General features: G+C 37.6%; 1 long non-coding RNA gene across 1 annotated transcript; it reads left to right on the forward strand.

Annotated features, from left to right (window-relative positions):
- Positions 1-2,661: 2,661 nt before the first annotated feature.
- LOC130069974 (uncharacterized) lies at positions 2,662-14,995 on the forward strand. The gene is made up of 4 exons (XR_008803823.1): positions 2,662-2,992; positions 10,006-10,164; positions 11,164-11,309; positions 14,895-14,995. It is a non-coding gene; the product is annotated as an uncharacterized LOC130069974 (long non-coding RNA).
- Positions 14,996-15,661: the final 666 nt, after the last annotated feature.

A 15,661-nucleotide genomic window follows, 5' to 3' on the forward strand; every position in this document is an offset into this window, starting at 1 on the left:
CCTGAAAACGCAAACTTTTGAAAACAGGTTTTTTGAAAACAATCTACCGTTATTGTCTCCATGTAAACTACAAAAACGCATATTTGTGAAAACGGTGGTGTCATGCGCAGATGTATTATGTGTTATAGGCGCTTGTGTTTCTTTACAAAGTCGCCAACTACTGGCCTGGCAGCAGAACAGCTTTTTTAGTCGTTTTCGCGGATCCTTGTGAACGGGGATCGTTTTGACAACGTTGAAAAACGCAAAGGAAAAACGTTTCCATCTTTAGTACATCGTCATGTAAACATACCATAATATTACTCAGTACTTACTTGTGTAATTACACGGTAACAGCACCTTAAAATATTAGGTTACACTTTATTTAAAGGTGTCCGTGTTCAAGTACTGTGTAATAATGATTAATGTACTTACTATAGGGTTAGGGGTTTGGTTTGCATGTAATTATGCATAATTTGTAGGTACATTACTAACTACATGGAACGTGTAACAAGGACACTGTAAAGTAAAAGACTGAAGTGATATTGTTTGGCCCTCCGTGTTCTTCCAAACATATAATTAATCAATTAGGCCTTTTTAAATCCAAGGTACATAATCAAAGAGTCTTGGAGTTCTTTTTGATGCTGAGTTAAAGTTTGATAAGCATATCAATTCAGTGGTTAGAGGTGGTTTTTTCCAATTAATGAATATAGCAAAATTGAAACCTTTTTTTTGTCTTTTAATGATTTGGAAGTTGTTATGCATGCTTTTATCACGTCCAGATTGGACTATTGTAATTCATTGTATTATGGTATTTCTCATGCATCACTTTCACGTCTGCAGTCGGTTCAAAATGCTGCTGCTAGGCTTTTAACCGGGACTAGGAAATATGCGAGTATAACACCCGTACTAGCATCCCTTCATTAGCTTCCAGTCAAATTTAAGATTAAGTATAAGATGTTATTATTTGCTTTTAAGTTACATTAGTGAACTTCTTCAGCAACATACATCCTCTAGGCCAGTGGTCTCAAACTCGCGGCCCGCGGGCCATTTGCGGCCCGCAGGGTGATATTTTGTGGCCCCCTACTTGACATTAAATGTTAATGTTAGTGCGGCCCATCGTTGCGTGTGCCGCGTTTTAAAAAAAAAAAATGTTTTTTATCCCTTATGGGCTACCATAGATAGTCTCGTGACAGCTTACGGTGGGTTTGTTGTCAATAGTTGTCATAGACAACCGCGAAGTACAAACATACTGCGCCTGGAAAAAATGAGCGCGTCGCTTCAATTATGAGCGCGCTTGCCGCGCGCCTACATTTGAAATAACGAACTTGAGCGCGCAAAATATGTGAGCGCGATATGTGAACAGCCCCTTGGCGAGCTACCACCAATCAGGCCACGAGCTACTGGTAGCTCACGAGCGACGTGTTGGAGACCCCTGCTCTAAAACAATGTGAGAATAATCATTTTGAGCTTGTAATATGTGTCCAACAGGTTGATAAGAAGGTTTGCTTTGATTTGTGCAGTCAGTAATTTGAGACACTATACATGTGTAGAAATAATTCATTAAGACGGGCAGACATGACTGCAAATATTTGTATTTCAAAAGCAATAATTGTTTTTCTTAGTATAATAAAAGGAAATGTGCCTTCCAATAAAAAACATTCAATATCATTAATGTGTTGTATAAAGAAAATAAAAAGGACATAAGGAAATATAAATATCACAAATATGTGTAATAGACAAAGAAAGTTTGTAAAATGAACTTCAACTGTCAGAAGGACAGCTCATGAAGAACCAATCATGTACAGAAAGGTATGTTTAAATTCAGAGGAACTGTTCAGAAGAAACGTTAATAATAAATATTGAGAAGATTGGATCAGTTGTGCTCCTTTTTTGGAATACTTGAATACTATTTTTTGTGGAATACTTGATGCGGCCCAGCCTGACCCAGACTCTACCTCCAGCGGCCCCCAGTTAAGTTGAGTTTGAGACCCCTGCTCTAGGCCTTTAAGATCTGTACAGAGGTTTCAGCTAACTATTCCTAAGTCTCGACTAAAATCAAAAGGTTTGCATCTCCTTGTTTATGGCACAGTTTACCCCTCCATGTTAGATCTTGTGCCACCCTTGATGCATTTAAATCTCATCTCTTTTCTCTTGCATTTGATTGTAATTAATTTTTGTAATTGTTTTATACTTTGTTTCATAATCTTAGATTGGATATGTTGGGCTGTATGTAAAGCACTTTGGCCAACGTGTGTTATTTTAAAATGTGCTATATATATATAAATGTGATTGATTGATGTGATTTAATAAAATACTGGGTTACACTTAATATTTTATAACATTTTATCAAACACAACTGTGCATTGTTAGTTTATGTCAACTTTGCTATAGTAATACCTAAATTATGCATAATTACATGCAACTAACCCTAAACCAAACCCTAATCCATAATAAAAAGAAATTAGATTTGTCATTATTAGTTCATGCTAACTAATACTAATGTGAACCAATGCAGCTTTATTGTAAAGTGTCACCAGGATATTTTATGCAGACATTTTGAGACATTATTGAGAATCATTGAGAAGACGTATGTGAGTTTCCAATGGTGTTTTTCTATAGGAGAAAACTCTTAGAAGCAGGAGACTTCTCTATTTAAATGCACAATTGAGACATTAAAGAGATCTCATTTGTGACTTATCTTCCATATGGGGTTTGTTTTCTAATTCTCATAGGATTTTAATGTAAAGTCTAATTTCTTTAAAATATCAACATGTATTCATTTACCAGGCTCCTCATGTAAAGCGAACCAACAGTATATACTGTGTGCAGTACGCTTTAGAGAACTGAAGGACCCGCACCTGGTCGGAGAGAGAGCAGGGGGAAGGCGAGCGAGAGAGGAGGGCAGCTTTAAAGCTTTTACCACTGTGCAAACAGTAGGCTGATTGCTTTTAATGGGATCAACTAGAGGCCTCTGTGAGAATCAGCCCTGCCCTGGCCAATACCGGGATGTCGGGTAAGTGTAAGCTCACTTCTCATTACTGGTCTTGAAAGAGGCCGTGTAATCCAGCACACGTAAATGCAAACACACATACAGTCTCAGCAGCACAGACACCTTTGTGATGGGAGGGTTGAGAACGTAACAGCTGAAGGACTCGCTGACAAAACTTCTAATGCCCTTATATGGCAAAGCAACAGATTTCAACTTTTTGTCTCATCAGGGTTATTATAGTTAACTCAAACCATTCAAAAAAATTACTTAAGATTATTTTATTTCAGTTGGTTGCCATCGAAGTTTAATTGATGTACTAAAATAACTAAAAATAAAACTGAAATAAAAATTATAATAATAATATGAAAATGATAAAAACTACAGGCATATGTTTATCAAACAAATACAAAACATAACAGCAAAAAAAAACTGAAACTTTAACTAAAATTAAAATAAAAAACAGATAAATTCTAAAAAATAACTTCTTATAAAAATAATAAAAAATAAATAAATAATGATACAAAAACAACACTGGGTCACATTAAAACTGTCTTTTCCTGTCTGTTTTTTCATTCCATCACTTAAATTTACTTCTTTTCAAATGTCTTCTAAACATATATTTCGGTTTAAATATATGACCTTAATATATATATTTTTTTTTATTATTATTACGACTTTTCTTCAGTTGTGGGATCATTTTCACCACTTCAAACTATTTTGCCCCTAATAAAGTTTTTCGAAAGTTAATTTACGTTTACTTGTCAGTGAAAATACAGATAAATTAAAGGTAAAAATTCCTTGTGAACAATATTTGTATTGTGCATCATTTCTAATCAAGCTGTAATAGTGACAAATTATGTAAAAAATTACTATCAAATTAGTGGACATCTTATTCTAAAAATGTAATTTCCATCAGTCATTTGCATTGCAAAATGATAATAAACAAAATGCATAATTTGAGATGTGATGGAAATGACACTGTAGCTGTAGTTGGACCCCCGCAAAAAAAAAAACAAAGTTCTTCTGTGAGATACACTGTGATGTACATTGTTTGTGGCAAATTAAATAAACTAGTAAATGTGGGAATTTTGTATTAACAAATCATTTGAATTTTGTATTGAGTTCTTCTCTCGAAGTCCACAGGACCGAAACTGCCCTTAGTTGAAGAAATCCGTTCGAAATTATCTGAAATTTCAGATAAAGCTTAAACACATCCAGTCTCAGCCTCAGACGTCATAATGTCTGATGCTTAAGGCACACAAAATTGGAAACACTTCAGGAGTTTCAAAGTCGTCAGATTGGTTCGGGATTTCCGGGAGACGTGTGTGTCGGCTTTTGACTCAGCTTATTTTCATGGAAGAAGAAAGCTGTCGTGTTTACTTACACCTGTGACAATGAGCGCTTATCAGGATCAACTAAATGCTGGATTATCAAAATGATGTGAAGTTTGCAGCTTAAAATACATCCAGGAGTTTTACATGTCGGTCTGTTATTGTAGGGACATTGATATTACATTTCCACGCCTTTAATCATGATACTGCTCAGAACGAACAGTGATTGGTTGCTTTGCATGTCAGTCAGATGGCCTCTGGGCGGTCCTTGGCCAATGAAAGCTGCGATAGAGTCCAGCGCTTCTACGTCTGACTGAAGGTCTGGCTACACGAGACTGATACACATCATCATACAACCAAACTGATCTCACAAGAAAACATAACTGTTCGCATTACACAAATTCCCCAAAATGAAGACTGACTGAGTTTTGGCATCCCAGACGGTTAATTCTTGTGAACAAACAAAGGTGTTCAACTCTTTCGTAGTCTATACCATGTTCTCCTCTCAGTGGTACACGAATGAAGGCGATCGCTGGAATGAGTTGTGATGTATGACCTAGTGATGGATCTGTGTTTGATGAGAGGCAGGACAGGTTTCTGTATGGTGAAACCAAAGAGAGAAGCTCTGAGCTAACAGAGAGAGTTTGGCTAAGGATCAGCACACGGTTATGACTTACAGAGGGTTAAAGGATCTGAATTCCACCAAATTGCTGATTGCCATTGAAGAGCTGAAATATTTTTACTTGTCTTCTTTTTTACTTGTGTGTGACTAGGCCTATTGTAACCTGCTTTGTTATCCGGGGAAGTTTCAAATCAAACAAGAGATTTTTAATTGCTCTCCACTTGAAGGGATAGTTCACCCAAAAATTTTAATTAATTTACACCAAAGTGTTTCTTTCCCCCTATGGCCTGCATATTTCAATTGTTTTCAATAGGAGCGCCGCATATATTCTGGTAGCCGAGAGTTGATTCATCACTGTCACTTTTTACCCAGCCGTCCAATCACAGAGGAGGAGGGGCGGGACAAATACCACACAGACCAACCGTCCTCTCTTTCTACATGGTTCAGCCATTTCATCATCCAAAACAAGTCAAGTCAAGTCAAATATATTTATATAGCGCTTTTCACAATACAGATTGTATCAAAGCTGCTTCACAGTATCAATCAAAACAACTTAACAGTGTTTGTTTATTACTGGAAAAGACATCCAAGTTTGGTAGATCTGATCAGTGGTATGATGAATATCCCCAACTGAGCAAGCCAAAGGCAACAGTGGCAAGGAACCGAAAAACTCCACCAGATGACCCAATGGAGAAAAAAAAACCTTGGGAGAACCCAGGCTCAGTCGGGGCCAGTTCTCCTCCAGCGTTTATGAAGTAGAGGCTGAATTTACAGTAACTGTAAGATAAAAAATTTATATGAATGCCTGGCTAAATAGATGCGTCTTTAGTCTAGTTTTAAACTGGGAGAACGAGTCTGAGCAACGAACAATATCAGGAAGGCTATTCCAGAGCTTCGGAGCTAAATGTGAAAATGCTCTCCCTCCTTTGGTGGATCTGGATATCCTAGGAATGACCAGAAGCCTCGAATTTAGTGATCTTAAAGAGCGCAAAGGATTATAGGGCGATAGAAGATCCATTAAATAGACTGGAGCTAAACCATTCAGAGCTTTATAAGTCAAAAGCAAGACCTTGTAATTAATACGGAACTTTATAGGTAACCAATGAAGTGATGATAGAATCGGTGTTATATGATCATATTTTCTTGATCTAGTAAGAACTCTAGCGGCTGCATTTTGGACTAACTGTAGCTTGTTTATTGAAGATGCAGGACAACCAGGCGTTTTCATAAGAGCTACTGCCGTTTTCAGCTGACTAAAAATGCTTTGGTGGACACAGCCTCAGTCACCTAGCCTGACTTCGTCATACTCATATTCTAGTCAGAATGTGAGTCTGATACTGCTCCATAGGGCTTTGATTATAAGGCGTGTCTTAACCGAACCAGGAAAAAAAAAAACTCTGCACTCAATTGGAAAGACCTACAACCAATCAGAGCACGCAGTAAGTGTTTTTTTTTTATGAGCTACAAAGTTGTCAACAGAACTCAACTGCACGCACGCTGGAAGAAGTAGTAAAATAATGAGTGTTGCTTCTTTTACTTGGTCCTCGAGTGCGACCAAAGGAGAAACCACAACGACCACAGGGTTTTCATTGCGTCCCATCTTCTTAGCGACCATTGAAGCCAGCTGATAAAATAAACTTTTGCCGAATCCCGTAGGAAGGACGGCAAACGCATCTTTCCGATCGACAAATGCCTTGATTGCAGTTCTCTGTTCGTCTTTTAAAATGAATGCGCTGTCGATTTCTTTTACAACAGACGCGATAGTGGAATCTATACATCTCAGTTCTCCAGCTGCTGTCACCTCTGAGGGAAACCAGTTCAACCCAAGCGCTCTTTGATAACGCGATGATTACGTAACTGCAGATCATCTGTCCATCATCGTATAAAGCCCGCCCTGGCAATTTGACCCGCCCCGACTAATTCTGAACCGATCATAATTACTCCTCAATGGATCGAGTCCAGACCGAACTTCCCGACCAAAAAATGTTGTGGGCGGGGTTCGGGCTGGCATCCAGGCTATCAGTCACCCTCATGTCGTTCCAAACCTGGAGTGCGTTTCCCGAAAGCATCGTTATCCAACTATGATCGCAATTTCCATTGAACTCTATTGGTAACGACGGAACTTGTGACCATATTTGGCTTTGGGAAACGCACCCCTGTGTGACTTTCTTGCTTCTGTGGAACACAATATTGAAAGTCACAAATACTTACAATGTTGGACCCCATTGACTTTCTTTGTACGGACAAAAAAACAAACACGTTTGAAACATTCCTCAAAATACTTTGGTTGTATTCCCACAGAATATAGAAAGTCATACAGGTTTGGAACGACATGAGGGTTAGTAAACGATGACAGAAGTTTCATTTTTGGGTGAACTATCCCTTTAAATTCTAGATTTGAAGTCCAACCTTTGAAGTGTCTGTTTCCAGATACAGAACAACAGAGGCTGTTCTTTTCTGAATGTTCTTCTTGATAATCTATTGATTGTTTGGTCCATTTAAATGTGACTCACCACAGGCAGAGCTGGAACTAATGCAAATGACACGTTTTCGATATATTTTCAGAAGTGCAATGTGCAAAGCATGCAAATAAGGGTTTGTAAACTAAATTTTATTGAGCGACCCCTGGTTCAGGTAAGTGTTCTCTTGAGCATTTATTGTGAAAGTTGGAGAGGTTAAGAGGTGCTTGTGTCGTCCACTGTGGACAGATAACACTCTTTCAGTCCCCACTCGCAAGGCCTGGCCCAAAGCCAACTGATAACACAGTCACATACCATCTTTATTAATGATTGGTCAAGTCCCGGGACGGAGCACAAACCCCCCGGCAGGTAAGATGAAGGATCTTTCCGTAATGACCACGTCTGAGCTCCACCCAAACAAAAGCAATCCCTTCTAACACTGCTATGGCAACATTCCTTCGGGAACTGAAGAAAGCAGGCAGAAAAAAAGGCTCTATAAGGAAGCTTACGTCTTCCAGGGTATTAGACGTGGCATGAAAGGCACGCTAACATCTTGATAACATTGGTTAATTAGTTAACATGCTGCATATTAACTATAAGAGACAAATCATGTGGAAAATTTGACATTCATGTAGGTCTATAAGGTCTTTATCAGACCTTAAAAAGTGTCCGACTTGGATTTCTAAATCGCCTAAAATGTCTAGGATTTGGCTTTGTTTAGATATTGACGTGCTCTCTACAGTTCTTATACAATCTATGTATGCGTATGAATCGCTTTTTGAACGTTCTCTGTAGATCCCGCCTTCTCATATGCCAAAATACATTACTTTTGGGATTATTTTGTAGGCCAAAACCTGAAAATGAGTTTGCATTTTAGCACTTCCAGGTTCCATCGCCCTGGGTTTTCGGTTGAATGCATTGAATAAGGTCTGTGGTAAATCCAAGCTCAAGATATTGTCATGTTTTAACATCGTCACGCCAACAGGTAAACTTTCACAGCCTCATTGTGTTTATAATCCCACTCTTGCAAATTATTCCAACTCAAACTTTCAGTGAAAATGTTGTTATAGAGACCGAAAGAGTTGACTGAAGCTTAATGGTGGTGACGCTGAAGTCCATGGTGTACTTCATTTATAGCCTACGTTTAGCTTTTTAATTCTGCCAATTGTATTTAGGCGTCAAAATTCAGAGTTGTGTTCATTTGTGAAGATTTTCATGATCAACAAAACGTGTTAGATACAAAAAAATAGTTACTCACAGAGCTTAATTTTGCAATAATCCAAAAGCCAATGAAAAAATCCCATGGGTTTCTTTTGAGGGAAACAGGATGATACTAACTTCAGGGCTGGTGTATTTTTACCAACGCATTTTTGTTGGTACACTGCAGCACTGTATTGGTTGATTATGTACAATGCCTGCACACTATTGGTCAAACGACTAGTCAATCACAGTCCTCAGCATGTCAGATTCACATTCACTCATGTTAACAGATCACAGCATCCCAGAATTCGCCTTGTTCACCGAAATGAAAACGCCTAATAAAAAGCACAGCACAGCTTCAGGTACAGTAGTGAATGGCTGACTCCATTTACAGTGGCCAAAGAAAAATGTGTGGCACTTTATTTAACAGTCCTGTTCCCCATGTACATACTTATTATAGTAGTTGCAATAACCGGGTAATAACTAGGTACTAACCCTGAACCCTAAACCTAACCTTAACCCATGTAGTTACCTTATAAGTACTTTCTTAAATACACTGTAAGTGCACGTACTGTAAAACAAAGTGCAATTCAAAAATGTAAATTCACTGAAATATCCCCATGCATGTCATTGGCAAATAAAAGTGTAAATCATTTAGAAGCAGGAGTGAGATTGTGAGCTTAATCAACTAAATTAAACACCTAATATGAACTAGCATTTGTTAAACATTAGTTATTGCATAAGGTATTAACAACTGTTGTCTTTTTTTAATACGCTCAGCCTAATTTATTATTACATGCAACCAGTTTTAAGTTGCTGCATTTTTGCAATCACGAACAATATCAGAGCTTTGGGTTTGGGTTTGGCAACCTGATCTCATGAGAAAACGTAATTATAAATTCAGCATAAATTCAGATGCTGTGATGCATGCGAAAACAAAAAAACAAATTTGTCGGATTCACTTTAAAACAATTTTCACTAATAATTACAAGAATCGGCAATTAACACATTGAATTAAATGAGAAATTTTGAAGTAAAATGACTGAAATAGTATTTTCTTGTAAATATGCAATATTCTAAGCTTTATGTGTGAATTGTGTGTATTCTAACCTACAGTTTATACTATTTTTAGGGGGAAAAGTAAGCATGAAGGTCTACCCCAAACATGTCCGTCAGTGGAGCGTAAGCAGAAAACGCACGAATGAGATCATACAAATACGATTTATCCACAAATAATAAAAATGTTGTCATGAGATTGTGTTGTTTTGGTGGACCACGAGCCAAAAGCCATGACCTCTGCATGGCTGCGGCCCAGACCGATGGCCTGGTGTGAGTGTGCGGCGTTCAAACTCAGCTGTGTCTGTTGTGCAGGAGGAAATACTGGTTAATGAGTAGCCTGTGCTGAGTTGTGGCCCTCTGTTACAGGTGTGGGGGCCAAGGACAGCAGCTGATAAGACTAGACATGACCGGGGAGAGGGGGAAGAGAGAAGAGAGAACAACCGCACAACAGAGGGAGGATTGGAGAACAGATATCAACGACCTGGCGTTACTAAGAGACCAGCCTTGATTCATCAGCATATAACGGTATCCAGCCCACTCCTACGTGCCTTTTACACTATAGAACCGTTGGATATGAGATTAGAGAAGTATTTTAACAATGAAAAAATTTTGCATCACCTTTTAGCAATCAGGTAGATAAGAGGGCTAAGCGGAAAAACAGTAGGCCCGATGTGCAGCGGAGCGCCTGCAAAACACTGAGCCTCTATAGAACTATAGTTATTATATATTGTACCTCGAGCACCTTTTACGAAAAAGTTACTGCATAACAAAATAATTAAGAATATAAAACTAAAGGCATGTCTCAACTAAAGGCACTTTTGGCCCTGTGGACTTCAAAGACATAAACTCTCTTAAAACACAATTTCACTTGCAAATTAAATAAGTTTATGAATGAATGACTTTGTCTATTTGTACTTGTCTACTAACATTGTCCAACAATGAACATGCATCACAGCAAAATCACTTGTAATTTTTGTTATTTAAATAAATAAATAGGCAAATTTATTTGATTATTTACTTTTGTCTCTTTGTCCAACAGTGAATACCTGAATCACAGCGAAACCATGTCATTTTGGTCTTTAAAATAAATAAATATTTGTCTAAAAATGTTTTTTAAATTGATTTATATATATCTTTTTTTATATATATATTTGTCTACCAACACTGTCCAAAAGTGTATATAAATGTATCACAGCAAAATCAAAGATGGTTCAATGAATGGCAGGGATCATGAGTCAGATTCGAGCTCAGATCGCCCTAACCACTATTGTGCCACTGACCACAAGGCTATTGCTCTGACATTTTGAGCATTATTGAAATAAAATGTCTTGCTAAGGCTAATTTTATAGATAGCATTAATCCTAAATCCACACAAAGTTGTTGCTATATCATGTATTTAGCACAACTAGAACTCTAGATGTGTTTGAGAAGGCATGTGATGGCTGTGGCCTTTTTGAAATCTGACTTTAAAAAGTGTGTATTGTATGTTTAGCATTCAACCTTAATTTTAATTTGACTCTGCAGGGTTTCTAAGTCTGCACAGCTCTGTTGCTCAATCGTGGCTTATCATTCTGTGTCATGGAGTGTGAGTGGGCCACACACTGAAGATTGGATCAATAACCTGGTTCCTACCGGTCCACCCCTTCCCACACATTGTTCGACCAGGCGGGGTAATGAGTTACTTATGCCACTCTGCACCTTCAAACCCCCATTAACCAATCCTCCTACACCCCAGCATACCCTCCTCCACACTATGACCCACCTTGATCTTCCAGCCTTCACCCAAGTGAACAAACGCCTCTCTCTTGCCGTCTTGCTCCCTCGTTTTCTTTCACCCACTCATACTGGGGTCACCTGCAAATACAAAGCAAATACAGTTAGGAGGGCCTTCCCCCAATGCTGACTCAAATGTGTTTTGGTGCTCGGTCTAATCCCCTTTCAACAGCATTTCTCAGAAATTGCTTACTGTCCCTTTAAATATAATTTAGGTTTGTGTATAGTTCATTAGAAGAAATATAAGATAGTGATCAATTATTATAGTTCACTTGAGTTGTTCGCTTTCAATTGGTAACACTTTGCAATAAGGTTTAATTAGTTAACATTAGTTAACATGAACTAATAATGAAAAATTATTCTAAAGCATTTATTAGTCTTAGTTAATGTTAATTAATTTATTGGACCTGCGCTAACATGAACTAACAATGAACAGTTGTATATGTAAATAAAAAATTTTTTTAACATTACTAACCAAAATGTATAAATACTGTAACAAATGTATTCCTCATTGCTAATTAATGTTAGTTAATGCATTGACTTATTATTGTATGTACCAGGTTAGTTGACTTTAGGTTTTAAAGTTGCGAGTGTCAATTTAATTCAATTCATTATAATTAAGTTCCATAATAATATGTTTATTTGTAAAGCTTTTCAGTTGACTCAAGACTTTAAAGTTGTGAGCCTAACGACATAAGTTAACTGTGAACATGCAAATGTGTTTTTTAAATTATTGAAATATTAAGGTAAAATCTTGTGTGACACTTTAGATTAGGAAACACATCTTCCCTTTTAAATAGTTGCTTATTAGCATGCATTTTACTAGCATATTGGCTGTTTAGTAGTACTTATAAAGCACATATTAATGCCTTATTCTGCATGACCATATTCTACACCCCTTCCCCATACCTAAGCATATCCACAACAACTACCTTACTTATAATCAATAAGCAGTAGGAGTTTATTGAGGGAAAACTCCTAGTTAATAGTGAATATGTGTCGCCTAATCAATAGTGCTACCAAATCATGTTAGTGAATCACTAGTATAGTGCATTGAGAGAAACATTAAAGGGTAATGGGTTATTATAACTGTCTTTGGGTTCCATTCAGTTTTATTCAATTCAGTATAACTTGGGTTTATTGGTATAGTGCATTGAGGAAAAACTACAAGGGATACAACCTATAATAGGTTATCAAAGACTAAAAAATATAGTGTTGTAATTCACCTTAAGCATCAGATCATTCAGTATCTGAATTATTAATTCTCCTAATCAAGATCTGGTTGAAGCGGACCCGCCGTCTCACCCGTGAGAACCGCGCTGTAAAGATAAGCCGGGATGAATCTGTATTGGAAAGGGCGAGGTCTGCCAGAGGCTGTGTAATATAAATGCAGCGGGTGTGTACAGCTTGTGTCTGGGATCTTTCCACGCTCTGTGACTTTGACAATGGTCGGCTCCGAGCCTCAGGATTACAAACCGCATCCTGGTCAGGGATGATGCAGGTGGCCAACGCAACAACCTGATGTGCAGGTTATGTCATAGCCACGTTTAGAGTATTTCAGAACAAATGTGGGTTGGTTTTCACTACACATATCAAAAGATGATATATATGATATCAAATCTAACTATTATTATGAGAAAGTATGATAGCCGTGCCCCATGTATTGGAACTGTATCAGAAACAGTCACATAAGAGAATATAAAAGTCCAAACAATTTATATTCTATAGCAAACCATTTCAGATGGGGGAGTAAACCGTATTACACATATCCACATCATTCTTTCTTCCACCATTGCATTTATCGCTCCTTTCTTTTTTGTACTATTGTTCATTTACCAGGAATTGTGCTTCAGGTATTGCCTCTCTATCTGCATATGATCCAAAGGCTTGGCCCTTTGCCACAGTTTATGACTCCAGGTGTGTCCTGGTTACTTCCGTGTTTGGGTGGTCATGTACGTAGGTTTCTCTCTTTTTCTTGATCCTGGCAGAAAGGAGAAAAAAAAAAGCCTGAAGACAAACAGGCAAAAGTTGAAGAGTTTTACGAAGCTCACACATATGACAAAACATCCTACAATCACTCTCAGTCAACATTTACACCACACTGTGTGTGTGTGTGTGTGTGTGTGTGTGTGTGTGTGTGTGTGTGTGTGTGTGTGTGTGTGTGTGTGTGTGTGTGTGTGTGTGTGTGTGTGTGTGTGTGTGTGTGTGTGTGTGTGTGTGTGTGTGTGTGTGTGTGTGTGTGTGTGTGTGTGTGTTTTTACGCTCATTTCACCCTACCACACACATTCAAGTCTCTATTGTGGATGAATGTACCCTGTCGAGAAAATACAGGTGACATTTATCAGAGATACAGACCCAGAGAGCAAATACTGTCCTGGTTTCATTCTCTCTCCACACGCGCACAGGCTGTTTGAAGGAGATTGGCAGGGTGGAGGGGGACTATATTTGCCAATAAAGTGTGTTTTTAAAGTGTCCTTTCATCTGGCAGGAAATTGCATAAGTTTTGTGGGATTATAAGAGGCAGGTTTACAACACAGTTTTCGTTTCAGAACAGGTAAAAACAAATGGGCAGGTGGGAAATAACTAACCTGGGTTTATGATGTGTACAGGGGAGCAAAACCTGGGAATAGAGGAGAACACAGGCATGATGACGTGTAAACTTTAATAAAAGCACGAAATGAACAGCCATGGCATGGTCAGAGGATTTCAAAATCTCTTTCAACAGCTCACATTTTCATAGAAACCAATCAAATGTCTACTTTTGCGCTCAAAATGCAGACAATTGAACATAGATGTTTGTATCATTTGTGACTTGCCTCAGTTCTTAAAGTGTCTTCTTACAGGTGAATATACTAATGAAGTAACCTGTTTTAATACACACACACACTACTGACACGGCATGTCACAGGTGGTTAACTTATAGTAGTACAACAACCTATTTACATTCCTATGGGAAAAATAATTTATTTGTAGCCTTGATTGCTTTCTTTCATTGTTTAAAAAGAAATTACATTTAAAAATGACATACTATTTATAATGTAATCCTTATATTGTAATATTACAATATTTCAAAAATGACGTCAATGAAAAAAAAAGTGTTATTTAGAGTTCCTGGAAAAATTGCACAGGATTATAGGCCTACATGACATCCATGCAATTATAGAAGGATGTGGGTCATAAAAATGTAGCAATATGTTCTTGTTGTTGATGGTTGGTCATAATTATGATACACTATATTATGCATTTTTATTTATTTTTTATAAGAAACATGAATTTAGATTAATTATTTAGACAAAACACAACATTGTCTTTTGTTAAACGACTGAACAGATATGTTAATTCATAGTATCTTTATATGGGTTACTCTGTTAATAAGTTATTACTAAAAGCTGACAGAAAAAGAAGAGTGGCAGTGTAAATGCTAAACTCATCCGTTAATGTCAGTGTAACGGTAAGGTCCCCTGTCTTTTTTCTTTTTTAAGGATAGACACCTGACTGCATCCTGGACTGGCGACAGGTTCCTGACTCTCCCATAACTGCCGTGCAGCCCAAGGGCAGATATACCGGTCTGAGCCACTTTAAAACACTCTCCTGATAGACAGGGAAACTTTTGTTTGTTCATTTTATGAATTATGATACTTTTAAGTTGACATTTTCCAATATGATTCACGCTTTATGACTTAAAAATATTGAGAAATATAGATTTACTAGGCTAGCCTTGATTTACATTTAATTCAGTCCTGAATCTTTCAAACTGAGCATTATCAAATATAGTATTATTTTATTAATCTCTATAAATTAGGTTTCTGGAGTGTCATTATATATAAACCGCCATGTGCATAGTTTTGTCTGCCACTTTTGTCATGATTGAGTATTATTTAAAGGAGCTGCCTTCGGAGATTAGCATAAATACAGAATTAAACATTTGCTCTCGTGTCTGCTTCTCTCACCTCACCACAATAATATATATATATTTTGGCATCATAAACTAAATTCAGTTATCAGCTTGACACTGCGTTAGTCTTATATAATATAGTCCTACATCTCCCTCTGCTGGAGAAAAGCCCACATAACATAATAAACAAACAAACTTCACCTGTTTCTCAAGCTCAGCAAATGTTTTTTCATGCTCCAGGGGGCTGTTCCATAAATGAAGCTTAGAAAAGCGGGGATTAAACTCCAAAACCGGACTTGAATGAGCCTAACAAATAAGTTGGGGCTAAAGTGGTTCCATAAAAGGTAATTGAAG

The sequence above is a fragment of the Rhinichthys klamathensis genome, unplaced genomic scaffold (assembly GCF_029890125.1).
Source record: "Rhinichthys klamathensis goyatoka isolate OS25496 unplaced genomic scaffold, OSU_Roscu_1.1 h1tg000391l_1, whole genome shotgun sequence".
NCBI classification, from domain to species: Eukaryota; Metazoa; Chordata; class Actinopteri; order Cypriniformes; family Leuciscidae; genus Rhinichthys; species Rhinichthys klamathensis.